This window comes from Mustela putorius, unplaced genomic scaffold (assembly GCF_011764305.1).
Source record: "Mustela putorius furo isolate JIRA1106 unplaced genomic scaffold, ASM1176430v1.1 tig00003974_pilon_pilon_pilon, whole genome shotgun sequence".
In the NCBI taxonomy this organism is placed as follows: Eukaryota; Metazoa; Chordata; class Mammalia; order Carnivora; family Mustelidae; genus Mustela; species Mustela putorius.
In genome coordinates, this window is record NW_025422117.1 from 4,519,552 (window position 1) to 4,546,301 (window position 26,750).

The 26,750-nt window shown below is 38.6% G+C and overlaps 1 long non-coding RNA gene across 1 annotated transcript in view; it reads left to right on the top strand.

Annotated features, from left to right (window-relative positions):
• The first annotated feature begins 1,961 nt into the window (after positions 1-1,961).
• The window catches only part of LOC106005242, a 43,339-nt gene continuing 18,550 nt past the window's right edge, over positions 1,962-26,750 (top strand). Inside the window, exon 1 of the long non-coding RNA XR_001178472.2 lies at positions 1,962-2,145. This is a non-coding gene — a long non-coding RNA (uncharacterized LOC106005242). The remainder of the gene's footprint in view (positions 2,146-26,750) is intronic.

Below are 26,750 nucleotides of genomic sequence, written 5' to 3' on the forward strand. Positions count from 1 at the left end.
GCAGACTTTGTCATGCTGGAAATTTAGTTATCTTATATATCAAATGATTTTTCCAGAATAGTGCCTGGTATATTACAGGCATTTAATATATGATAATTAAATAAATGAATGATTATTGTTGTTTAATTAAAATAGTGGGATATAGGTATATAATATTACACTTAATGCATTCCACATATATATTATAATACTCTGGACATGTATACGTATAGGAATTGGCATTTTTTCCTTTATAAAAGCATTTAGATGTTACTTTTTGCCACAGAAATCAAAGATTCTAATATATTTCTTCTGCATTTATAACATTCGAAGTTTTAATTATATATTATTTTAAAATGTGATTTGTAGGTCATTTGTGGTTTATTTTTATATTTAACATAAGTAATGAGAGTATATTTAATAAAGTAAAGAGATTAAAGTGCAGGAAATATAAATGTTGACATGAATGTTCTCATTAAAATATTAAAAAGATTACTGAACAATGCAAAGGAAATTAAATGACCTTTGTTTTTCAGTTAAGGTGTTTCATTTTCTTTTAAAAATTGTCAATAAAATTAGAGAGATAACAGAATCCAATTAAACCATGCTCTTTTCATTTGAAAAGTGTCCACTAATATTTAAATACAAACTTCTGAATAGTGCAACCTTATTCATTAATTAAGCTTCAGTCCATATTATTCCATTTTTGAGTGATTACTAGATGTTCCAAGGGAGACTGTGGAGCCACTGAAACTGCAATTTCATAAGGACATCAGTTATAACTAAACTGGTCCAGAGGATAATTAAACAAGAAACAAATTCTTCAAATAACCACCTCCTTCCAAATCTTTTATACAAGTTTTGACAAAGACTCCCAAATGATAGTGATTCCTTTGTTAATGAGAAAAGTAGTTCTCGTTCTTTTATTTAAATGACAAAGGTCAATATTTGGCAACAAAATAATCATAGGAAATTGAGAATGTTTTCTTGCGTTGTTTTAAAGATTTATTCATTTGAGAGAGAGAGAGAGAGAGAGAGAGAGAGCAGGAGCACGGGTATAGGAAGCGGCAGAGATAGTGGCAGAGAGAAAGGGAGAGAACTGCAAGCTGACTCCCTGCTGAGTGCATAGCCTGACACCGGGCTTGACCTCAAGACCCGGAGATCAGGACCTGAATCGAAATCAAGAGTCTGATGCCCAACTGGGCCACCTATGTGCCCTATTATCTTGCATCTATTTTTTTTATTTTTTAAAGTTTTTAAAAAGATTTTATTTATTTATTTGACAGCCAGAGATCACAAGCAGGCAGAGAGACAGGCAGAGAGGAGGGGGGGGAAGCAGGCTCCCTGCTGAGCAGAGAGCCCGATTCGGGGCTCAATCCCAGGATCCTGAGATCATGACCTGAAATGAAGGCTTAACCCACTGAGGCTTAACCCACGGAGGCTTAACCCACTGAGCCACCCATGCGCCCCGTTATTTTGCAATTAATAGAAAGATTTTGAGTAGCTATGAGCAAGATACTCAACCAGGAAATAAAGTAATTTTAAAAATACTTAGTTTTGGTATTAATAACATGCTAATTTATTTTAAATCCCTAATACTGTTATTAATACAATTATCCATATATTTCTATTATATAATCATACATAATTAAGCATAACTAATATATATATATAAATAACGTATTGATACCAAATAGAAGTGCAAATAGTTCCTGCTGAACGTGAAGGGGATCAAATATCTTGATTAGACAATTCATTTCATGATGACCAAATAGTCACAACTGTGGGGATACAGATGGATAGTTTTAGGAGATGGAAAAACAGAGGACATTTCAGATGGGAATACCCATAGTAATTTGAGGAATGCAAGTCAGAAATCCATTACAGAACCCAATCCAATCTGTGAAGTACCAGTACCCAGAGGGCAGTTATCAAAATGGACACAGAGCACAGGGAAAAGCAGCTGAACTACCGCAGGTCAAGTACTTCCTTTTCCCTGCGGGTGGCCAAGAAGGAGTGGTTTAGAATCAGATAAAAAGATCAGAGTTGGAGTTCAAGAAAAAGCGAATGCCTTGGCAAATAATTACATTTACCTTCGTCTTCTCCCTTCCGGCTTATCTCTGGGGAACCTGGTTTCTCTGCATTTCCAGCAGGATTCCTCTCCATGTGAGTACAGGATTCTTGCTGCTTCTACTTCTGGGACTTGACTTCCTAAATATCTTTTCTCTTTTGCCATCTTTTTCCTCATTTTCCTTTTTATCGCCTTTCTCGTGATTATAACTAAGTCAATTCTATCCATAACAACAATTCCCTAAGTCTTTCTGCTAATTTTAAAGAGAATCTAGTTGTTTCTTTTTTCAATCTTGCATACTTTTTTCATTCTCTGTAAATATTCACACACGTTTAACTCAAAGTTATTATTTTTTGTAAGTCTTGGTTTGCATAAACACTAAAATGAAGTAATCTTTAGATTAATTATGCTTTGCCATATACTTATCTCTGGTTTCCGTGAAGGAAAATGCCATTATTTTTAGTTCCTGATCTTAAAATAACTCATTTTGAAATGCTGTAAAACCTTAATGAATATCTAAATTCATATAAATTATTTAAGCTATAATTTCCTATACTAAACAGTCATTAAATTAACATACATCCTTAGATCTCTTTCCAGCTGTACAAAATTAGCTTACTTGAGTACTTTAGTTTATGATTTTAGGGAATGCAGAAAGTATTGCTTTTCTAAGTTGTATTCTAAGGTTAAAAACAGCAATTTGACTTTAAAATGCCATTTAGAATGTTTCCTCTAGTTAGTATTCATGTAACAGAAACTCAGTTTTTTCCCCAAGAATTCTTAAATTTCAAAACATTTCCTGATCTTCTCATTTACAGATGAGGAAACTGAAACGTAGAAAATTTGGATGATGTACTCAGGGTTTCAAAAAGAAGTCTGTATTTTGAGATATTCTCCATGTTCTTTCTTTCTTCTTTCCTTTAAGAAAGCAAGTGTGACAGAACTCTTTTGTCTGGATAGTAATTATGATTAAGAAAAAAAATCAAGCAATTGCAGTGATGGCATTTTAATATGAAAATATTACTTTAAATTTTAATTTTTAAATGGTGCAATGTCCAAGAATGTATAAATTCCACTATATGCCTGTCAGGTTGTCCCTGATTTTATTCTCCACTACACTCTTTTTCTGAGTATTTCAATCTCCAGGAGACATAACAACATAGGAGAATCATCTTCATCTCTTCCACTAAATGTGGTTTCTTTTGTCATATATTCCCTTTCTAGCCTCTAGATTTAGGCTTTTCTTTCTGTTTCTATCTCACATCTCTTACAGATTCTTTCCACAAACTTCACTCCGCTAGTTATTAATGTTTCCTCCTTGACAATTCCGTATTTCTCTTCTCTTGAAAGGGAAACCCTGCTGCCATCATGACTTTTTCTTTAGATTTCCTTCAGATCTCTCTTTTCGCCAGCTACCCAGTTCCCAGTTTCGAGGGAAACTGCTGCTGGCAATATTTCTTTCCTTTACTCTCTTGCTCTTTTTTGTTTTACTCAAAATACTCAGAATGTTTTCTGCATAATAATGATAGTAGGTATATTGTATTTATAAAGTACCCTTCATCTGGTAATCTCAATGTAATTTATGTGCATAAATTCATTAATAGTCTTCATTTTCCCATGATGTAGCGGATTGGTTTGTTTTTCCCCTGTGTGAGTGAAAGGGAAGTGAATAGAGAAGACAGAATTTGGGACTGCTGTTATCTAGAAGCTGGGCACAATGTGGAATAGGACAGGTCTTGGGGGAACAATACACCTATATTAAAAATTTATTTGACTTCACTAATATTAATATATTTTTTAAAGATTTTATTTATTTGACAGACGGAGATCACAAGTAGATGGAGAGGCAGGCAGAGAGAGAGAGAGAGAGAGAGAGAGAGAGAGAAGCAGGCTCCCTGCCGAGCAGAGAGCCTGATGCGGGACCTTGAGATCATGACCTGAGCCGAAGGCAGCGGCTTAACCCACTGAGCCACCCAGGTGCCCCACTAATATTAATATTAATATCAAGTGGAGTAAAATTACCAGAATTAATTTTATTTCAAGAAATCCAACTTTGGGTTTCCCTTCCCTTACTTGCACTTCTAGATTCATACAAGGTGTTTGGGGACTAGTAGATCACTGCCTGTGATCTGCTTGCTTGTTTGTATGCAGTCCATGTCTGCTTTGTTAGTAACTTGGCAGTGTTGAATAGTTGTGACAAAGACTGTATGATCTCCATAGCCTAAAATATTTCCCATTGGTTCTTTACAGAAAATATTTGCTGACCCTGATCTATCAGGGTGGCTCAGTCTGGCTTGCAAGGTAGAGGAAGGGGTCTTTTTGCTACTTCTTAAAGTGGGTTCAAGTTTGTCTTTTTGGTTTATTCCATGACCCTAACCATTTGCATTTCAGTCTTTTGTCTCAGGTTGCCTTTTGATTATGCCTGATAACAAAGTGATTCTTGGGAGTTACCTTAGCCAGGCTTCCTAAAAGCAGAACGTGAGATGGTGATTCTTGTGTAAACGGTTTCTTGCAGGAGAAGGGGAGTAGGGGAAGCAACATAGGGCTTCAGCAAGCTAAGCAAGATTTCAGGTGGAAACTAGCTTCATCCTGTTCCCAGAAGGAGCCTGTGGAACCAGAATTGGAGCACGGAGTTGGCCCCACCGTGAAGCAGGAGGTTGGCTGTCCTTCCAGTCAGTTCTTTATTATGGACTGTCCCAGGCGTGGATGGAATCTCCCCAGGAAGGCAATTCTTGGGAGTCGGGGGCAGCTCTGAGCCCTCGGCAACCTCAAAGCAGCTGGAGAATGGGCACTCAAGACTGGTAAAGATTAAAATATATGCATCATTAAGTTATTGGGATGTGACAAACCACTTGCTGGCCCGACACTGCAGAGATCTGTGGCATTTCACATTTCTTTAGGTTGACCATTTGATGGGGGCTCAGTAGATGATCCTTTAGGTCTTAGGAGGTCCCAGCTGTTCTCACTCATCTGGGGTCTCAGCTTGGATGGCTAGGATAGTTGGGGTGACTTTGGCCTCTCTTCACAGAATTTCTTATTATCTACCACGTTGACCGCAAATCTAGTTTGCTGCCTGTTTTTGTAAATAAAGCTTTACTGGAGTACAGCTATGCTCATTTGTTTCTGTATCATCCATGTCTCCCTTCTTACTAAAATGGCAGAGTTGAGTGGTTTTGACAGACACTGTATGATCCGAAGTGTCTAAAATATTACCATTTGACTCTCAACAGAAAAAGTTTGCTGACCCTGATTTATCAAGCTAGCATAGGATGGCTTGTGTAGTGGAGGAAAGAGGTCTGAGTTTAAGAGTGGAAGCTGATGGCCTCTTGAGACCTGGGTTTGGGACATGCACAAAGAAATTCTGACAAATACTATTAGTCAAAGGAAATCACAAGGCCAGTCCATATTCAAGGAATTGAGGGAATAGATTCCACCTCTTGATGGAAGGAACTGAAAAAAAAAATTGTGACCATAGTTTTGCTATCTCCAATAGTGAGGCCCCAGTAGCGTCCACTATAGAGGTCAGCCCTATCCCTATTTTTGCAGATGAGGAGACTGAGACCCAGGCGGACAGTGTATGTCAAATAACACACAATTTGTTAGGAGAAAAACCTTAAACCAGAATCTAGATCTTCTGGTTAATGAATCTAGATCTGGTTAATAATCTACTACCATTTGAGCTCTGCCATGGTGCTTTTACTAGATAGTTACTACTGGAAGGAACTTTCATTGGCTATTAAATGGAAATCCTCAGGACTTTTAACATGTTTGGTATGAATTCTATTATATACCAAGGAAAGTTATAGTCAATTTTAACTATCCACTCAAATTCTGACGTTTCCATTTTAAAGCAATCATAATAGAAAAATACCAAGTTGAAAGCTTACTTCTTATATGTTATATTTAGTGCTATGACAAAAAAAAAAAAAAGAGCACGGTCTAATGAAAGACTCCTTAGTAGACAAACTAAAAACATAAAAATGAAAAATTAAACACTGAAGGACTTTATTGTCAGACCAACTACTTACTATCAACCTTACTAGGAAATGTCATTCAGACAAATATATGAAAATTAAAGTATGTCATATCCTGCATAATTCCTGAACATTATCTTTAAAACATTTTATGACTGAAGCTGCTACTCTAGGACATGGAGCATGGCATTTATAGAATCACAATAATTCATAGGTTAGTTGAGCATTTACTATACTACCCAGTTAGTAAGTGCTATTATTATGTCCATTTTATAGATGATGAAATTGGGATACAGAGAGTCACACACACACAGGCAGGATATGAGTCTGGGCAGCTGAAATCCATTACTGTACCTTTAAGTATTGAGTAAAAGTTCTGTTCCAACAACACTGCTTATCAGTTCTGTGATTCTGGTTAGTCCCATAAATTCCCTGAGTCACCGTTCCATTACCGAATGATGGCAATAATGGAACCTGCTTCTAGGAGCTGTTGGGACAAGTCAGGGGGATAAAGTATGTGAATGCCCTAGGCTTGAGTACATTGGGGATACAAAGGTAAGTAAGGCATGTTCCTACTCTCCTCTAAGAGCTTACAATTGACCTCAATTAGAGGTAAATACAATTGGGGATCATGAAACTGACACTTCTCTATAGTTCAGTAACAAGGGAATAGAAATTTTGACTATTGTACTAATTCCTATGAAGGCAATCGGCATAAAGCTCTAACCCTTCCTCTCCTCTCTTTAGATTTTTCTCACTAGCTCAGGACCTCATACATGAACCTACCTCCCAACACCCTGGATCTGTACACAGATAGTCTTTGTCTCATATTATTTTCAAAGTCAATAGCTTCATTGATATTGTTCAGGACAACTTATCTCTGCAGTTTTCTACTCCAATTTCCTGGAAAATTCTACTTCATTTTCTTTTTTAAAAAATATTTATTAGAGGGGCACCTGGGTGGCTCAGTTAAGCCTCTGCCTTCGGCTCGGATCATGATCTCAGGGTTCTGGGATGGAGCCCTGCATCGCATCTGGCTCTCTGCTCAGTCGGGAGCCTGCTTCCTCCTCTCTCTCTGCCTGCCTGTCTGCCTACTTGTGATCTCTGTCTGTCAAATAAATAAATAAAATCTTAAAAAAAAATTATTAGATAGCTAAGATAAACAAAACATTGTGGTAGGCCATGGAACCAAAAAGACATCAAAATGCAGTCTGAGGCCTCAAAGAGCTTTACAATAAAAATTAATGGTTTCCAACTTACTTATATTATAGACCCCAACCAGAGAAATACGAATTGCATTATCTGTAGATTGAATAACACGTTTTGCAAATTAAATGTATAATTTTTTAAAAAATGTAGTGAGATAATGCTTATGACTAACAAAATGAAAAATAAAAGTTCATGAATGTATACTTGTTTGTCCTGAGGTTTGTCACTCAGTATCATTAAGGACAGTCCATTACAGGTCCTGAATATTCCTGCGTACTGCTGAGTGTGTCAAACTGCGACTTATCCATCACCTAGTGCTGAGCTATTTCTGCAGCTAATTATACAGGTGACTAGTAGGTCAGGAGAATCACACTCTGACTTCCTTGTAATTTCATGCTCCCTGAATGAAGGAGGACTAGCTGTTTGCTACTTGCTACAATGTTTGTTGCTCCCTCAAAAATATTGCTGGGCCTTGTGCCTGGGATTCTCACTTGTGAAGCAAACCCAATGCGTGGGTAACATCTATGTGTGCCTGCAGTGTTGCCTTGGTGAGACTAGAGACAAGGGCTAAGAAAACACATATGCGGTGCTCATGTTTTTTCTTGTGCTACCAGGATTAAAACACCTTTTGTCTTTGGTCTAGGAGTCTCTGGACTTCCAACATAACCCAGAAGCACTCACAGGCTACCTTATTAGCTTGTAAGTAAGTGAAAATCTTAGATCCTTCACCAGTTCTGACAGAATTAGAGATCAACATTTTTAGTTGTTTAAACGTTAAAATGATTTCTAGTACTCAACAGGCTAAGAATTATCGGTCGTCGGTCTCAGATAAATCAAGACTTAGATGAGCTAAAAAAGGGAGAGGCACTGGAGAAGAGAATGACCCTGAACAAAGATGTCGTGGGCATTAAGAAGACAAAGGTATGGAGTAAAAGAAATGTGACAAGAGTATATGATGAATACAAAAAATGTTGAGAATGCTGAAAAAGTTAGCTGGGGCCTACCTTGGAATGTCAAGCAGTGGGGAACCACTGGATGTTTTCTAACAAGAAAATGACATGATTAGCTTTTCTCTAGGGAAATCAATTTTTCAGTAGGGAGAGAACAGAAGAGACCAAATATGGGAGACTAATTAGTAAGGTTTGAAAATAGTTTAGGTGCAAATTCTAAATTACTAGTGCAAAAAGAATAATAAGCGGTAGACGGATTTAGACATTCTGTGGAGAAAGATGGGTTGGGTTCCTAATTGCTAAATTTTACAAAGGGGTTGAGGAAGAAAGTGTAAAACAAGACTAAGTCTGGGAGTAGGCTTAGTCTTAGCTTTGAGCCTGGGAGTAGGAGACAGTGATAGCACTGAAAAAATACAGAGTACTACAAAGGGGATTGGGAGGTGGGAGAAGATATTGGGTTCACTTTTATCTAGGTGTGATCTGAAGTAGCCTATGCAACTAGCCTGCCTTCTTTGCTCCCTCTCTCTTTTATTCTCTCCTTTCCTTTTTTCTTTCCTTCCTCCTTTTCATTTATCTGTATCCATCTGTTGTCAAACATTTGATTTTTGCCAGTCTTTTCCTGGGAACAGACATAAATAAGTCACAATCTAAATAAAGAGGTGGATTTAAAATCTCAATATAATGTAATGAATTACATAATTGAGATTAAAAATGCTCTAAGGGCAGAAAAGGAATAGCTAACTAAGGGAATTGGGGAAACCATTTCAGTTGAAGAGATATTTGAGTTGGGTATGAAATACTGAGTAGGAGTTTATGAGGATAAAAAGGGCTGTGGGAAAATAGAGCATTCCAGGGAGAGGGAACAGGAAATATCATGTGCAAAGTACAACCAGGTAGAAGAAATATCCAAGAGGTTGGCTTGAAATGGCTTGAAATGTCCTTCTCTAAGATTTTCCTAGTTCCAACTTGAACATAATGATAACAGCTTAAATATATTATATGCTCACTATGTATCAGGCTCCTTTAAAAAAAAAAAGCATTTTATAGGTGTTAATCCTGCTAATACTCAAAAGTGATACAGGGTTTAAGATGAGCAAACTAAGGCTAACAAATTAACCAGTCATGGAGCTTATGAAACATGGTGTCAGGATTTGAACACCCTCAGAACCAGGACACCATTCACCTCATAATCTATATGGGGCTGTGCACAGTGGTCTCAAACCATCCAAGCCTTGTTCCAGAATTGCTTAGTCATTATGTTATATATCATCACCTTATAAACTGAAGAAAGCCAACGTGAATCATTGAAATATATAGAACTAAAGGGATGAGTATGTAGATTTTTGGGGGTGTACATCAGATTATCAAAGGGATATGTAACAACAACAACAAGAATTAAGATTAGGGACTGTTACTCAAATGGTCAACTTTAATTATTGGATGGATATTTCTGTTTTTCAGGGATGCAAATTCAGGGCAACAAGGGGAAATTTTCCCAAAACATGGACATTTTTTGCTCTCTTAAAACTTTAATGTTCATTTCAGTTTGCGATAGATGACCTATACTTTTCAAGTGACCTATATTTTGGTTTTTGTCTTTCATGAAATCTAGAGAGAGAATGGGTCTTCACAGTCCCTAACGCCAATAAAATTCACTAACCTGAACAGGTAGAAAATCAGCAGAAGTGGGTTCCCCCTCCCTTAAGTCTTTCTGATATTTCCACATTATTTTTGAAGTTGCTTTGAGGAATACAATGTGTGTATATATATATACATATATATATATATATGTATATATATATATATACATATATATATATGTGTGTGTGTGTGTATACATATATATGTGTATATAAGTATATATATATGTATTTTGAGTATCTATTTTCAATATTTCAACCACAAAGTGAGGAGAGCCTGAGATGCTAAAAACATTAGCTTGCAAGTCTTTTGTTGGTTTCTTTTTTGGTTTTTGGGTTTTTTGCACTCTTCACATTAAGCCTATGATAAAAGGCCCACTGGAGGGCTGTGCTCAGTGCCTAAAATGAATGCTTTAAATTTAATGATACAATCAAAATAATTTTTCCCTAGTAACTACTATTGTGCTCATTTGAGTGGATTCCAGCGCAGTTGTTTTTCCTTTTGCATTATGCTTTGTGTATAAATATAAGTGAGATGCTTTAGTTCATGTATAACAAGTATCCAGCTAATAATTTACTTTGCCTGTTATTTATCTCTGTCAGGATGAATGTCTGCTTCTCTCCTATTCTTGGTTCATAGGCATTATTCTAATAATGTTAGTTCTGCATTTTAAGAATTCCACATGGAGTTGCTAAAAATTGCTTAGAAGTACTTCATACCAGAAGGTTAAATCTCAAAGAATTTTGGTCTTGCATCTAGCAAGCTAAATTGCTCCTAGCAACATTATATTAATTAATATCAGGTCAGACTATTTCCTTTCCTTTGTGCTCAATTCCAAGTACCCCAGTAAGTGATTTTGGCAGACCAAACCACAAACTGATGTGACCAGTAGAGGTTGACTGTACTCAAACCACTTGCTATTCTGAAAATAGATACTTGGTTACAGATTGGACAATATTTTATTACTTTTCAGAATCACTTTTAACAGCAAATTACCTCTTTGTTAGGAAAGAAAAAACCAGTTGGAATTGCACAGATACCATGTTTTCTTATTTTTCCTAGATACTTGTGTAAATGTTGTAAAGTGGAACTGGTCTGCATCCAGAGAACATTCTAGCCCTGGAAGATTTTCCTTTGTAAACAATGACCATACTTTTCTTAGTAACCTTAGTAGAGTTTAAGGCAAAGGCAAAGGGAGAATGCTAGGTGATAAACCATGGCAAGCTCACAGCCCCCCTATGTATCCTTTCTTCTAGCCTAAAAATTCTGCCCAGTGTGCTGCTTAAACTGTCCTTCCATATGCCCATGGGCTCTTGGTGGAGCCATGTTTCAAGCCACTCAGTGGGGGATGGTCCATTATGAAACTGATCAACCAGGGTGCCTGCCTGGCTCAGTTGGTTAAGCGTCTACCTTCAGCTCAGGTCATGATCCAAACTGTTAGAACTGAGTCCCACATTGGCTCCCTGCTCAGCAGGAAACCTGCTTCTCTCTTTCCCTCTACTATTCCCCTACTTGTGCTCTCTCTATCTCAAATAAATAAAGAAAACCTTAAAAAATAAAAAATAAATGATCAACCAGTCTTATTAACAGAATATCATTAACAAAGATTTTGATGATAAAAATGCAATAATACCTAGACTATTTGAAATTTGGGTAAAGAAATGAACACATAAAAGGTAGAGGTGCTTTTAAGGATGGGTCAAATTTCTTTAAACTACAAATATAAAATTACAATGAATAATTTTTCCTTTTTATCTCGAACATTCTAACTAACATTTGTTCATCCTGGATCACCCAATACTTACATCCAGAAATAATTTTCAATCAAGTATTGGGAAATCATCTCGGGGAGTTAAAAATGGCAAAAAACAAAAACAACCCCAAAAAACAAAAAAAAAAAACCCCACACTTACATTAATATATATCTGTGGATGTGCAAACAGGCTGTGCCTCTCTTTATGCATTCAGCACCTTGTTTTTACCCTTCATACTTTTGGTTTTCCTTAACTTCTGCATTTTCTTTTGGTATATGTCTAAAGAAATGTTTTATCCAAGGGAAGAAATGTTTTACTGATATGCTTCTCAAGAAAAAGTGGGGAAAAACCTGAAAAACTAAAAAGATTTAAATTGAAACCAGAACAGATACTGAATATATCAACATGGTTTTACTGTTGCTACTTTGCCGTGTTTTGTCTTATCCACTGTGGGAAGCTATAATGAAATCAGTTTTATAATGAGTCTGAACACCAAAGGTGCCTTAAGCTGGACTGTGATTATAAAGAGACGGAACCCTCCTTGCTTTCTAGAATTTATCTCAAAATGATTGATAAAGTTAATGGGTCCTAGTTGATAATACAATTTGTGCTGACATTTCTGTTAGTAATTTTGGAGGACAGCACTAGGATATATTCAGTCTAAACTAAATTTGGATTTCTCCATTGGGCATTAGATGGCAGTATTAATCAAGACATTCAGAGTTGACTTATGTTGCAGCTACTTCTAAAGGTACACATAATTCTCCTAAGAATGTTTCATGAAATAGTTATTTATTCTGCATTTTTTCTTCAGCAAAGGGAATGCATAAAATGTAGTGCAGGTCTGGTTTTGTAATCTCTCTCGCCTCTTGTATTTACTTCTGTTTGCAGGAAGCTGCTAGAAGACAAGTGACTTTATTTCCAGATAGTTTATTTCTAATGTTAAGTATCCAAAATGCTTCTCTTGGGAATTTGAAGTAATTTTTCTCTTCTTGTGGATAAAACTGCATAAATGTCAATGATTAAAATTTCAGAATTATTGAATGGCCAATATTAAGTTTGATTTGTAACCGTCGTGTATAATCTCAAAAGATACTATCTGAAAGGGAATAGGGTGCTGTCTCTGATCAGAATCCTTGCTTAACTAGCAGTCTCCATGGGTACCTATTAACACTTCTGTGCCTTAAATTCTAGAACACTATCTCATAGTCTTGTTGAGGATTAAGTGGATGCTTATATGTACAATACTGAGAGTAATACATGGTGTATAGAAAGAACTATGCGTTTGCTGGTGAGGGACTTGGGAGATGCTTCTGTGTCTGTAATCATAACTTCCCTGGAGTATGTTTCTATAAAATTGGTCCCCCCCCCCCCATCTCGAATATTTTACAGTACACAAAGTTTCAGGAATGAAATTCGTAAAAAGCGAGCTTTCTCTGCTGCTGTTGCCAGGCAGGTTCATCGTGGTTTATATGCAACACAATGGGGAATTCTTTTCAGCAATGACCACACTAGAGTCGATTCTCCTCCCGGAAATGTCATGGAATCAGGTTCCCCCATCCCTGCGGCAGAACAGAGCAGGGGACACAGATCTGGCAGTGCAGGGAGGTGTCAGGCACGCAGCCCTCCGAGAGGAACAGGCAGCTGCTGGATGCATATAGCGAGAGAGAAACCATTTTCAGAGACATGAGTAATCCTTGGCAGGCACTCCGAGGGGGCACTTTGGAGGAGAGTTTGAAGATCATTTACCAGGGTAGACAAAGACGTGGATATTGAAATGTGAACTTTTGAGATATTGCAGATAACATCTGTGAGTTCTCTTTCCTGGGGCTGGGAGGCATGTACTCCCCCCCCCCCCACCTCCATGAAGGGCAGAGTAAGAACATTGTGAGAGGCTCTGAGGACGGTAAGCAGAGCCTAGAGATCAGTAGATTGGATGCTTAGTATTATATATAGCTAATGGTCCACCGATTCTCAGTGAGGAAGAAGAGTATTTTCCACGATATGCATGACAAAAAAAAAATAGCTAACATTTTTAAAAGCTAGGACGTGCCAAGCACTTTGTCCACATCTAATCCACAAGGATAGTAAAATATTCCTTCCTATTACTGTTCCTTGGGAGAAAACTGAAGCTAAGAAATGTTAAATAACTTGCCTCAGGTAATATGGTGTCAGTGTGAAAGTTAACTGATCAGTAAAACGGAAAACAAGTCTTTTACCACATCAGTTCGATTATTCTTCATTAAGTCTTTTATTATTTCATAAAGTTCTAAGTTAAAGAGGCCTTCTAGGTAATTTTTAAAATACCTTTGGACCTATACACCACAGATACAGCTGGAGTGAAAGGATTTTACCAAATGATCTCAGTAAGGGGACTGGATTCCATGATAGGCAAACAGAGTAAGTAGCCTTCTTTATTGAATATCACCTTACCAGCGCATACTGTCAGTCTGAGTGTATGTCTGTGTATACACACACACACACACACACGCACAAACAGATGCACAGATGTATATGTATACAATTTGTATTTATGTGTTTGTATGTAAATATCTACATTCATGGATATGGGTCTTGCTTTCTTAATGCTTGCTATGTCATCTAATCACAATTAAATATAGGATAATTTTCATCATTCCAAGGCTGGGATTTCAGGACCCCTAGTTATGACTTAGTATTTTATAGCTTTTAATTTTCTAAGATAAACCATTCACTTCAATGTTTAAATTTGACCTTTTCTGCCCTTCTTACTCTCATCCTTTTACATTACCAAATGGAACAACATCCAATTCTAATGTTAGTAATCTATTAATGCTGTCAGGTTTTTCACTCAAACATTCCCAAATTAACCTTTCTTTCTTTTTTTTTTTTTTTTTTTTTTATAAATTTAAGAGTACTTTTTTTTTTTTTTTTAAAGATTTTATTTGGGTGCCTGGGTGGCTCAGTGGGTTAAGCCGCTGCATTCGGCTCGGGTCATGATCTCAGGGTCCTGGGATCGAGACCCACATGGGGCTCTCTGCTCAGTAGGGAGCCTGCTTCCTCCTCTCTCTCTCTCTGCCTGCCTGTCTGCCTACTTGTGATCTCTGTCAAATTAAATAAATAAAATCTTAAAAAAAAAAAGATTTTATTTATTTATCAGAGAGAGAGAGGGGGAGAGAGCGAGCACAGGCAGACAGAATGGCAGGCAGAGGCAGAGAGAGAAGCAAGCTCCCTGCCGAGCAAGGAGCCCGATGTGGGACTCGATCCCAGGACGCTGGGGTCATGACCTGAGCTGAAAGCAGCTGCTTAACCTATTGAGCCACCCAGGCGTCCCCCAAATTAACCTTTCTAATAGAGAGTTAAGCACCTCATTTAGGAGAGATTTCTAAACTTTAAGTAGTCTGGATGAAAGTATCATTTTAAGTCTCCCTGACATCCATTTTTCTCTTATATTTCATAAAATTTATCATTAGCATAAAATGAAGCTGCCAGTGATATCTGACACACGCACTTGTATCTGACACCAAAGGAAAAAAAAAAAAAGAGTGTGACTCATCTGCCACAGTGGTAGATATAATGTCTGAAACCATTGTTTACAAGGTCCATTAGTGTTTACGGCTGTGCCACTTTCCTTCATGGTCTGCAAAGCATTTTAGTTCGGACTGACTTATTCTTTCATAGCAACCAATCTTCTACGGTGTGGATATCTCTTTGACTGAGAAAACTCCGAAGGGAGTTCTGGTGTCTTCTGTGTGAAGGCCACGTAATATATTTGTATCGCTCAGCGGCAGAGCCCAGTAGATGGTGATTTGTTTGTGGGACAAGGGGAGCTGTGCCTTCTGAATTCCAAAGTCAAAATGGTATCAGAGATAAAAATGTCTGCTCTTTTCTAAACAGTTCAAAAGCTTGTTTTATTTTTTTTCTATCACGTAATTCTAGTTCTCTTCAACAGTTCTTGGTATCATTGATAGTTCAGGCCCTCTAAACATGCAAACACTTCATGCATGTATATATACTGGAAAATGTGATTTGGATGGAGACAAAATTGGGGCTAAAAACATCTATAAATTTTATCTGTAAGATGTATAAGATGCCTATTTAAATACTTACTACACAAGATGTCCAGCAAGGCCAGGACTAGAATGAGTTAAGGAAGGTACCTGCAGATATAAGGCCCATTTGGAGATCCTGAGTGAATGCCTCCTTACATTTCATGTCCAAGGCATCTCTTTTAACTTGTCCTAGTTCCATCCCTAGTGTCAAGAAATGGGAAGGGTCTGAGATTTTTTTCCACTTGCAAGCTAACAAGTTAGCCTGCTGGAGTTTCGAGGATGTTGGTAGGAGATACAAGATTCTTGGGTCAAAGACTAAGGACTTATGGTGTATCATTACTTATGGTGTATCAAGAAGCCTGTTTTACATTCCTTGTTAGTCCCTCTTGCTCCTCAAGTCTGCTCAGTGATGCAAGCAGCCCAAGTGGATGCTGTCTACCAAGTGGTTTTGCAACACAGCTCAAGAATCCCAAGCTTAAAGAATCCAGATCCTTTATGGTGGTCTGTAAGCAAAGCTACCTGACCTTTGTCCCAGAGTGAGACTTTATTTCTATCATACTGGACATTCAAAAACAACAATAAATAGCAAGAAAAACAACAAAAAAACCAACCAACCAAAAACCAACCCTCCTCTCCTAAGGGGATATACCATCGCTCTTTCAAGGTTGTCTTCTATACAAAGATATCATGGATAAAAGCTGAGTGACTTCCCTCACAAAATATGCATATAATTTGTCTATTTCTATGTTCGTATGTGAATATCTATATTCATGTATGGATCTTGAGATACAGAGAATTGGCCCAGGGACATATTCTGTTCTGTGGGTTTTTTTTTTTTTTCTTTTTCTTATGTACGGCTTTCCTTCTGCCATGTCTTTTTAAAATTTACCTCTTGCTTGGGAAAATGGGGTGCCATACATGCTTCAAGGCAACATGGTTTTCACAGGCAAAAGTATCTAATCAAAGTTTGAGGCAAAAATTTTAAATGGTATTTGCATACCTCTGATAAAATTGTGGTCTTCTCTGTCTTTATTGGTGAATTCTGCTGTTTAGCAATGTTCAAAATATGGTATTTTCAGCATCTATGTGCACCTCAACTTCCTAGTCACCCTCAACCTACACTTTCATAATACATTCCATTTTCATGAAGGGATACTGTCATTCAGTATATTTTAAAAATTTACTTCTGCTGAAGATACAAATTACTGTTGTGTTTTTACAACTACATGCATAAATGAGAATTTTTATGATAGCTGCCTCCAACTGGATTTACCCAGGTCCTCTACACTTGACAATGCTGAATTTCTAGATTTAAAATACCAAGGTGTAACTGTAGTAGATTATGCTGGTGTTGCTACACCTGTTTTTAATTTAATGGCAAGTAAGATGTCCGGATGGCAGGAAGTGACCTTGAAACATGACCATTAATTCCAATAGGATTAAGCTTGAGGAAACAAACATTTGCTTGTGAATCAATGGCATTTTTTCCTCTCTTTTTCAAAAAAGGCTACCCACTCTCAAAGTGACTGCTTTTCCCCCAAATTTCAATATGGTTTTTTGGCCAAAAAAAATTAGCTTATTAAGAGGTACAAACTTCGGTTATAAATAAATCACAGGGAGTACAGCACAGGGAATATAGTCAACAATATTGTAATAACGTTATATGGTGACAGATGGTAACTCCACTTACCATGCTGAGCATTTTGTAATGTATGTAAATGTCAAATAATGTAGCGATTTTGCTATGATTCACTATGTTATACATCTGAATCTAATATAGTATTGTGCGTCAACTATAGTTCCATTAAAAGTAAATAAATTAATTTAAAAATACAGAATACAATGCTGAAATGCAATAATTTTATATTAATTCTGGATTAAAAAATCCAATATTTCAGAACAGATTGAATGCTAAATGGAGAGCAACTCGTGAACATATCTGTTATTTAGGATTTTTTCTTTTAATAGAATTCATTTTAGCCTCACCACAGCCAAGTAGTATTAGTAATGGCTGTCCGCCAGGACCTAGAAATAGCATCATTCAATAGAAATGGGCGCTGTAATGCTTATCTTTAAAACTGAAATCTAAGCATATACATTTATTTTGCTAACGTAATGAAGAATGGTGAACAGGGATGTGACCCTTATTAGGTTAAAAAAAAAAAAAAGAACAAAACACTGACAACAGAAACCAACAATAAATCTCTCCAATGAAATATTTATTTTGAATGGCTAATGATACACCCATTTTATGCAAGGATGTACCATTATATAAAAGACAATATATAATATATACAATATATTATTAAATATAATAAAATACAATATACTGTATATTATATATAATAGCATATTGTATATATTATAATAAAATACATATATATTTAATGTTCGCTATTTTGGAAGCCTTGGAGCCTTCATTTTATTTAGACTACGCCCTTTAAAACAGTTGGTACAGTCTCTCCAAACACTTAACCTAGCACGTATGTAGCCAGTTGTCACTATAACTTGGAACACCACAAGTAGGAATTAGATAAACAAGCATTTATTAAGTAGATACACATTAAGTTGTGTGCCTACCACAATGCTCAGGTGATAAAAACAAAGATAAATACTGCCTCTATTTTCTGTTCTCAAAGAGCTTAGGGAAAGCAAACATACACACAGACACCCTTGTGTAGACCCAGGGAAGCTGGGGGGGGGGTGCTGAATCTGGAATGAGCTCACTTAATATTCCACTTGGAAGGCTGCTGTAGCTCACATATGCCATGTAGAAGACCTAGCCTACATATCTCTTTGCTTGACGCCAATGATAACACACATCTACAAAAAAGGGAGGAAATCCTACTTTGACCTTCTGGCACATCTCTTAAGCAAAAGCTGGTCTTTCACATGAATAAAAATAAGATGCATTTCCTTCATTCTACTCTTGATAGCTTCCTGTTCTGTCTCTTCCCTGTAATCCCCAATACCTCACTCTTCCACAAAATTTGCCAGGGCCCTCCCGCTGCCAGTGCCCAGTGGGCTTACAGAGTTCCTCATCATGTGACTCTCCAATCTAGAATGGGGTGTTTTTCTGTAAGGGGCACTATATTAAATATTTCTGGCTTGGTGGACCATCTAGGTCTGTTGCATAGCCTTCTCTGTTTCTTTGCTTTATGGCCCTTTTAAAATATTTAAATCATTCTTAGCTTCCAGGGCAGTAGAGACGAGTCATCCCCTAATGGTTCACAGCCTTTGGCATGCATCCAAATAATCTGGAGTGTTTGCTGAAACATAGACAGCTTTGCCTCACCCCCAGGGTTTCTGATTCAGTGGATCTGGGGGGGACCTGAGAACTGGCATTTTTAACAAGTTCCAATGTGATGGTGATATTGCTGGAAGCCACACTTTGAGAACTGCTTTAATATCGTGGTTCTGATTCATGACAGCATCTCAGAATGAGCTAAGAAATTACAAAGTATCAAAACAAATAAACAAACCCCAAATTACGTCCAGGCTTGTCCTAGTGTTTAAAAATAGTTTTTGCATTTTAAAATGACTGATGTAAATCCAAGCCCCAGTCCTGGTACTTTGTGTACACACACACACACACACACACACACCCACCCCCTTCCATCACACTTCCTTGTCTCCTAGGTAATTATTACATACAGTCATGACTAAATGCGACTGTCCCCACCCTGGTGGATCCCCTTCCTCTTCCAAAAGACAGGCCAAGTATGCTTTCCCCAGCAAACCAGTGCTGTGCGCCAGAACACGCCTGATGAACGAAGACATACGTTCATGTTACAGAAAATACGTTTTCCCTTCACTACCCCAAAGTTTATCCTTATCCCCTTCAACACACAGTAAGACATCAGGTATTGGCTTAGTCCAAAGAGATAAAGTGATAATATTCCAGCAGCCTCGGGGAACCTGGGCAAATTGAGGATAGGACAGTCCCCACTTGAGGGAGAAAGCTACAAGGCACAGGATGCCACTTGTGGCAGCAACCGAGCGGCACAAGGGGGTCAGAACACAGAGGTCGTTGTGCCTGTGCCTGTTAGGGGTACGAGAGGGTGTGTGTGTGCGTTCTCTGAACAAGGATATTCACTTCATCCAGTTGATAATTTTGCCCAGCGCTGGATGCTCTTAGACTGTTTTCAGGCGTGAGTGTAGCAATCTGTGTGTGGCGGAGGCGGCAGATTGCTGAAATAACTTCCGTTGATCCTTTCCAGCAACAGGAGCCTTTGCTTTTTCTTTTTCAACCCTACTTGGAAGGTGCTTTCTGGAATGCACAAGGTCAAGAATCCAGCAGGGCAGCTGCTGCCTCCCACGATTAAAACTCAGTGTCTAGTTGGAGAGCTGCAGAAAGGTGCAGAAAAGGAACAAGCGAAGTGCAGAATCCGGACGAAGGGGGCGGGACGTGAGGCAACACAGGGAGGAGAGCCAGGACGCGCAGAGAGGGGCCCACAGTCCTGCGCCTCCGCCCTTCCCCGAGCTCCCGCAGCGGTCCCGGCGGCGGCCGCTGAGTGGAGCTGGAACGGGCGGACTTTCGCCGGCGGAGGCCGCCCGCACCCTGCTGCTGCGCCCCGGGAGGCTGGGCAGTCCACACTCCAGGCCCAGCTCTGAACGCTGCGTCTTTCTGGGCGGGGGCCGGTGCCCGCGTTCCCTGCCCTCACGGCTCCGGCCTGAGCCCTTGAGCCCTCCCTGAGGACGCACCGGGAGGCGGCGACATACCCCCACCCAGCGGGGGGGGGGGGGGGGGGGGGGAGGGACGAGGGAAGTGGCGCGGTCCTGGAAGCTTCCACGGAAAGCACCAGCGGACCCGCCCCTTTGCTTGTTTCTCGCTTGCTGCTTTCCTTCCTTCTGGTCTGCACGGGAGGAGCTGGGCTGTGCAGAGGAGTTCCTCGGAGCACGCGCGCGCACACACACACACACACACGAGCGAGTGTGTGGTGTGGTGTGTGGTGTGTGGTGTGTGTGTTCTGTCGGAATCTCGTTTCGGTTGGACTCTGATGACTTGCTCAGTGCTGAACCAGCACTTTGAAATTTCGCAAAACTTGACTGGTCAACTCCTGGGAAAGATGCTGGGAATCGGGGTTGAGCGGGATGAGATCTAGGGCTTCAGAACAGAAGAAAACGCAACTTGCCACTATTCCTCTTCAACTTGGGGGCACTCTATGTAACTTCGGTAGCTGATCTCTCATCAGAAGATGGAAAGTAAACAGAGTATTTGGGTTTAAAATTGCCAGTCTATGGTCTGATGGCTCATCTAACACAGCCTTAGTCATGGTCAAGGTCAAATCTTAGGGCCACTTATGATTTTAGAAGCTGCTGAAAAGGCTATGCGAAAGCCTTGCCACAAAAAGACTTCCTTTTTTTCAATAGTCTTTCATAGTATATTGTTAATCTTTCTTAATGATGCTTATCACACCAAATTAATTTTTTTTAACCTTCATTTTTTTTATGCCCAGCATCTGGACACAGTCACATTGCTACATGTCCTGATTCAGTGGTTCTCAAATTTGATGTGCACGCCCATCACCAGGAGGTATTGCTAACAGAGTCTGTGTCTCACCCTTGATGTTTGATTGTAGGTTTGGGGTGAAGCCTGCAAATCTGCATTTTCTAACAGGTTCCCAGGTGATCTTTCTGCTCTGAGCACCACAGCTTTGAGAACCACTGTCTTAGGAGTGGTTCTCGCTGCTCACTAAACGTCAGCATCCAAATCACCTCTGGAGCTTTAGAAGACAAAGAAAACATCAACAATGCGCCCCAGCCCCACTGACAAATATTCTGAGTAAACTGGTTTCGCATGGGAACTAGTCATCTGGATGTGTTTTCAAATCTGTTCTGGTGCCATTCTCAGGTTATTCCCATTTGCTGCCAGGGTGGAAACCCATGTCACAGTGCTGACAAGTACTTCCATTAGCACCACCTGTTCACAAGAAGACATTTTTCCCCCCCAAAAAGTTATAAGATGCATCTATTGCTTCATTAGTAGGAATCAGTTTGATTGATTTGCTTATCCTGACAAAGCAGGAAATGGCTCAGATGTACTCTCATATGGGGGGATACTCGGGAAAACGGGAGAGTCTGTCTTGTGGGCAGATGATCCAGAGACAGGATAGAGCAGGGGGAAGGACATTCAAGTGGAGGTGAGCTCATTCACAACGACGTTTTCATGGGGACATGAAACTCATCCTGCCTGTGCTGCTACTCCTCCAGGCTTCTTTTCCCCAATAAGCAAGACTCCTTCTTGACAGAGTTGCCTTTTCGTTCTAATAAAGAAGGAAATCATTATTTGATGATGGGTGATATTTTTATGTGCAGGATCATATTTAAAGATATGAGCACCAGAAAGGATCTTCTAGAATCTCAGACATAAAACAGAAAAGTCATCGGTAACTGTACATGTAAATAAAGGCACATCTATGAACTCCCTTAGGATCAGACACATGGGACAGTCAGAGAGCGTGTAAGTCTGTGGAATAGATGCCCCTGGCAGGGGCACAAATGCTTCAAGTAGGGGGAAGGTTTCATAAACCTTAATCGGATGCAGCTCCCAGTTTGCAAGTTCTCCTGTTGGGGGGATGTGCTCTCCACCAATCTGACAGTTGAAATGCAGCCTCTCATTTTTGTTTTGACTTGAAATTTTGAATTGCTAGAGAACCTGAATGTATTAATATGCTGACGGCCAATTTTAATAGATCATCCTATGACTTGATTATTCAAATCATGTATTCATTTTTCTGTTGGCATGTTTTTCTTAATAGTGTGTAAGAATTTTATGTGTTTTAAGGACATCAATATTCTTTGTATACATTTTCCTATTTTTCTCATTTTTCTTTGAATTAAATAAATTTTGGTATAGAAATTTAAAATTTTTATGCAATCAAATGTATTTTTTTTTCCTTTTGGAGATTCTGTTTGTCATTTTCAGAAATTCCTTTCCTATCTTATAGAAAATTTGGATAAATATTCACTATGAAATTTATGTATTTATTTTTCACTTAAAGTCTCTCATTGGTCTGGAAATAATTTTGCTTTACGAGTTGAGAAAAGGACTATTTTAGCTGCTTTTTCCAAATGGAGAGCTAGTCCTCATGCAATTTTTATTAATAGCTTGTTGATTAGAGGTGCCATCTCTACCTATAATTATACCGAAGTGTATATGCATCTGTCTCATGTATCCATCTCTCTCTTCCCAGGTCAGTACTTCCCTTTTGAAAACTACTGTAGTTTATAAACAGCATTTTCGTATTTCAGAGAGCTCCTTATTAAAAAAAAAAATCTGTGTATTCTAGCTGATTTATTCTCCCAAATGAAATAAGGATTTGCTTTGTCATATCCTCCTCCATTTTAAAAACTGTAATTATAACGATTTAGAATAGCTGAAGGTGTTTAAGAACCTCTCACCAAAACATAGCTCATGTAACGCGGCTCGTGTAAGCTTGTTTATAACAGGTACACAGGGATTTGCTTTCTTTGGGTTAGAAATAAGAAGATATTGAATATTCAAAGCTACCTCTTAAATAATACATTTGTTTAACATTAATTAACTGACAGTTATGACTGTATAGACTTTTGAATGTGATCGAAGGGGTATTAGGTGAGAGAAAGCTAAACTCCAAGGGATGAAGGTTTAAAGGTTTCTTTCTCAGGTTTATGATTTCTTTCTCAGGTAATATTTGTAGGTCAATAGGGAAACTTTACTTCTTGAAGTTATTTGCTACCCAGGTTTCTGCTAATTTCATGTTCCAGCACCTTGCAGAGCAATCAAGAAGCTGGACTGCTGCCCTGTCTGGGTTGCAGCAAAAAAAGTAGGGGAGAGAGGCCGTGGAACAGCCAGGTTCTTGGTTTTAAGGCACAGCCTTGTTTCACTGTGAGGCTGAAAAGGCATCCCTCACTTCTGCCTATAGTCCTTTGCCACAGGGTAGTCATAATCCACACCTAAGTGGAAGTAAACCTCGTGTACAGAGTCTGTAATTAGGTGAGGACAAGTTCAGGATAACTCTCCATACTGTGAAGGGAATGGTCAGATTTTGATGGTCAGCTTGCAGTCAGTTCAGGAAGAGGCCGGTGTAGCCTTTTATTCATCCCATTTGAACTTTCTAAAATAAAACCCATCTTCCCACACAAACCTGTTCTTGGATTTCACATAAATCGTTGATGAGTTCTGACTAGACTTGTATCCCCTTTGCCAGTTTTGTTTTCCTGGTACTTGGCCTTTGCCTTGTATTGTCCTTATATGGTGGCTACCACTCTCTATGTAGCTCCTTAGTCTGCCAAGATCTGCACTTGTTATTCTTAAAGAGCTCCGTGCCTCCTCCCCCACTGCCCACCTTATTAGTCATGACTTCCAGGTCTAACTCTGGTTTCACTTTCATGGGAGGAGGCAAGAATTACCCTTCACCTAGATCTTGTCCCCCCTCTGACTAGTTTATCTTTCTCCAACAATACCTTGACAGGAGAAAGGGGCCTGAATGCTAATATATTACTATTATTAGTAGTTAAGATTTATTTATTTGAGAGAAAGAGACAGAGAGAGAGAGAGAGAACAGAGAGAGGGAGAGAGAGTTCTAAGCAGACTCCTTACTGAGTGTGGAGCCCGACAGGGGGCTCAAACTCACAGCTCCAAGATCAAAAATTGGATGCCCAAAGGACTGCGTCTCCCAGGCACTCCCTGATGCATTATTTTATGATAATAAATGTAATATTCTGCAAGTTGCTATTTAAAAGTAAGATGGAGGAAAAAAACTGCAGTTCGAGCTTGGGATAATCAGATATTGGTAACACAACTAGAAATGATGGGAGAAACTGATAAGGAAGTTAAGTGAGGGTTTGGATAAGAAAATATAATAAACCGTAATGTTTGGTCTGCTCTACTAAAACTTTTGTTTCTGTATTGAGAACTAGCTTATACAAGGTGGATAGGCAAGAGGAAAGAAGCCATTACAATGCATCAATCACATACATTGTTCCATGCATGATTTGCCCCAGCATGTTAATGTTTTTCCCTAACACTGACACACATAAGGTATGTTTTACACATGTAATGACAGCAGCTGAATGGAAAGTACATGAATACAGCTGCTTTAGAGAATAAAGTCCTATACATGAAGTTTATTACCCTATATTCTTCCTCAGGACTCAGCATGGCCACATGTTTGGTCCTAGAGGTTACTATTTTGCAATTTTCCCCAACATTTGTACATTTTGATCTTGTTTCTACAACGCAGCAGCCTCAACTCCTTCTCACATCTCTTCCATCAATCTATTTCACATAGTATTTTTTTCTTTATTAGGAATGTCAATGTCTTTTTAACTGAACTAGCATTTTTAGCAAAATTGTTTTTCTTTTGTTAGCATTCTTGTTATGAATCGCATAGATTTTGAGTGGACTGCCCATAATCCCATTTTTTGGCATAATCTCTAGTTATTTTTCATGTATGATTTACAGGATGTGAGTTTCATGTTTTAGGAGTGTATGTATTGTCTTGTAGCACAAACTATATTTTGTAAATACACCATGACTTGAATAGAGGGAAGTGGAGTCCATTGGTGATCTTGCTGTTGCATTTGGTTTGCATTTTGCATAGATCTATTTGATTTTCTTCAATTAGGGGAAAAAAAATCCCTTAAATTTAGGTTATATTTTTCCTTATTATTCCAGATACAGCCCAGTTTAGGGCTGTGTATTATATGTCTTCTACTTCTTGTCCAACTGTTTTCTCGGTAGAGAGAACTGAGAGCCTCACCTTTAGCCCAAACCCCCTTTAACTGAGGACAATGGAATGTAAAACTTACTAAGTACTAGTAAGTGTGTGATCCAGGTAAAATGACATAGTAATTAGTGTGATCCAGGTAAAATGACTTGGTGCAAGACACTTGATGTGTATCTTTTCCTTTGTAGATTTAGTGTTATTTGTTCCATCAGATTAAGTCCAATCCATTAACACACCGAAGCAAATAAGCAGACAAATTGGGCATCCCTCATCATACATGGCTAGGTTGGCACACCCTTTCTGCCTCTGAAAGGACAGGGATGCTGTGTATTTCAGAATGAAGAGATACTAGCCAACATGTCCACACTAGAACCAGCATAAGGAGCATAAGAACCAGCATAAGGGTATAGCCTTGCTCTAAAGCATTCTACTGTATGATAATTTAAGCTCCCTGCTTCCCATGATTCCTACCAACATTGCAAAGAGCCAAAGCCAATCCCTTACTTCTCCAATCCACAGCTGACTTTTCTGATCCTTTCTTGTATGAACAATTGGAGAAGCAACTGCATAAGAAGCTTGGGATGACCAGTAAAATTGGACAACGGTTATTTAAAGTGATAGCTTCTATTTCTCAGAAACTGTCAAACTGAAGTAGTTAAACCATTGGAGGCATTGCATTGACCACAAGGGATTTGTCTAGCATTTCTGAGCTCTATTTCTTGGCTGAAATCCCCTGTCTGCTGTGGATCCTACTGATCCTTGTGCAGCGGCAGGAAAAGGCAGTGATCTCAGGGGCATCAACTACCTTGTGAAGTTTCTTTCAAGCTTCTGTCCACAGAAGCTCCCAGTTTACCCCAAGGCATGGTGAAGTTCAGACGAATACATCTCCTTTTGTTTAAGTTACTGGTGGTTGGGATGGCTGCTTTCATATTTGGTAAAGCCAAAATAGGAAGAGCAAACCTATACCATTTGGAGCTGACTGAGAAGGTCATTAACTAAGGTTTAGACCAAAACTGTTAGCAGCCAAACCAATACTGAATATAGATTTAAACTTCATTTTTATTCATTAGGAGTCCTGCATTTACTTTTATTTTTACAAGCAAAGATTTATATCTATTTAGGTATGTAATGTTTTCATGCAGCTTTAGTGAAATTATGTTTGCTGCTGTGTGACATTCTTCTTGGTATTCTAAAATTAAAACCATTCTTTGTCAATTTTCACATCTCCCCCCACTATATATATATATATAGTCATTTAATGAAATCAATTACAATTTAGGGCAGATTTATTCTAATTAAGTGGGGTGCCATGGATTCCTTAAAGAATGAGACTTTAGGTTTGACAGCAGGAAAAATAAGATTTGTCTCTGTGCCTTTTTAGTAGCTGTGAAGCACACGAAACTCTCTGAAATTCTTTTGTTTCATCAA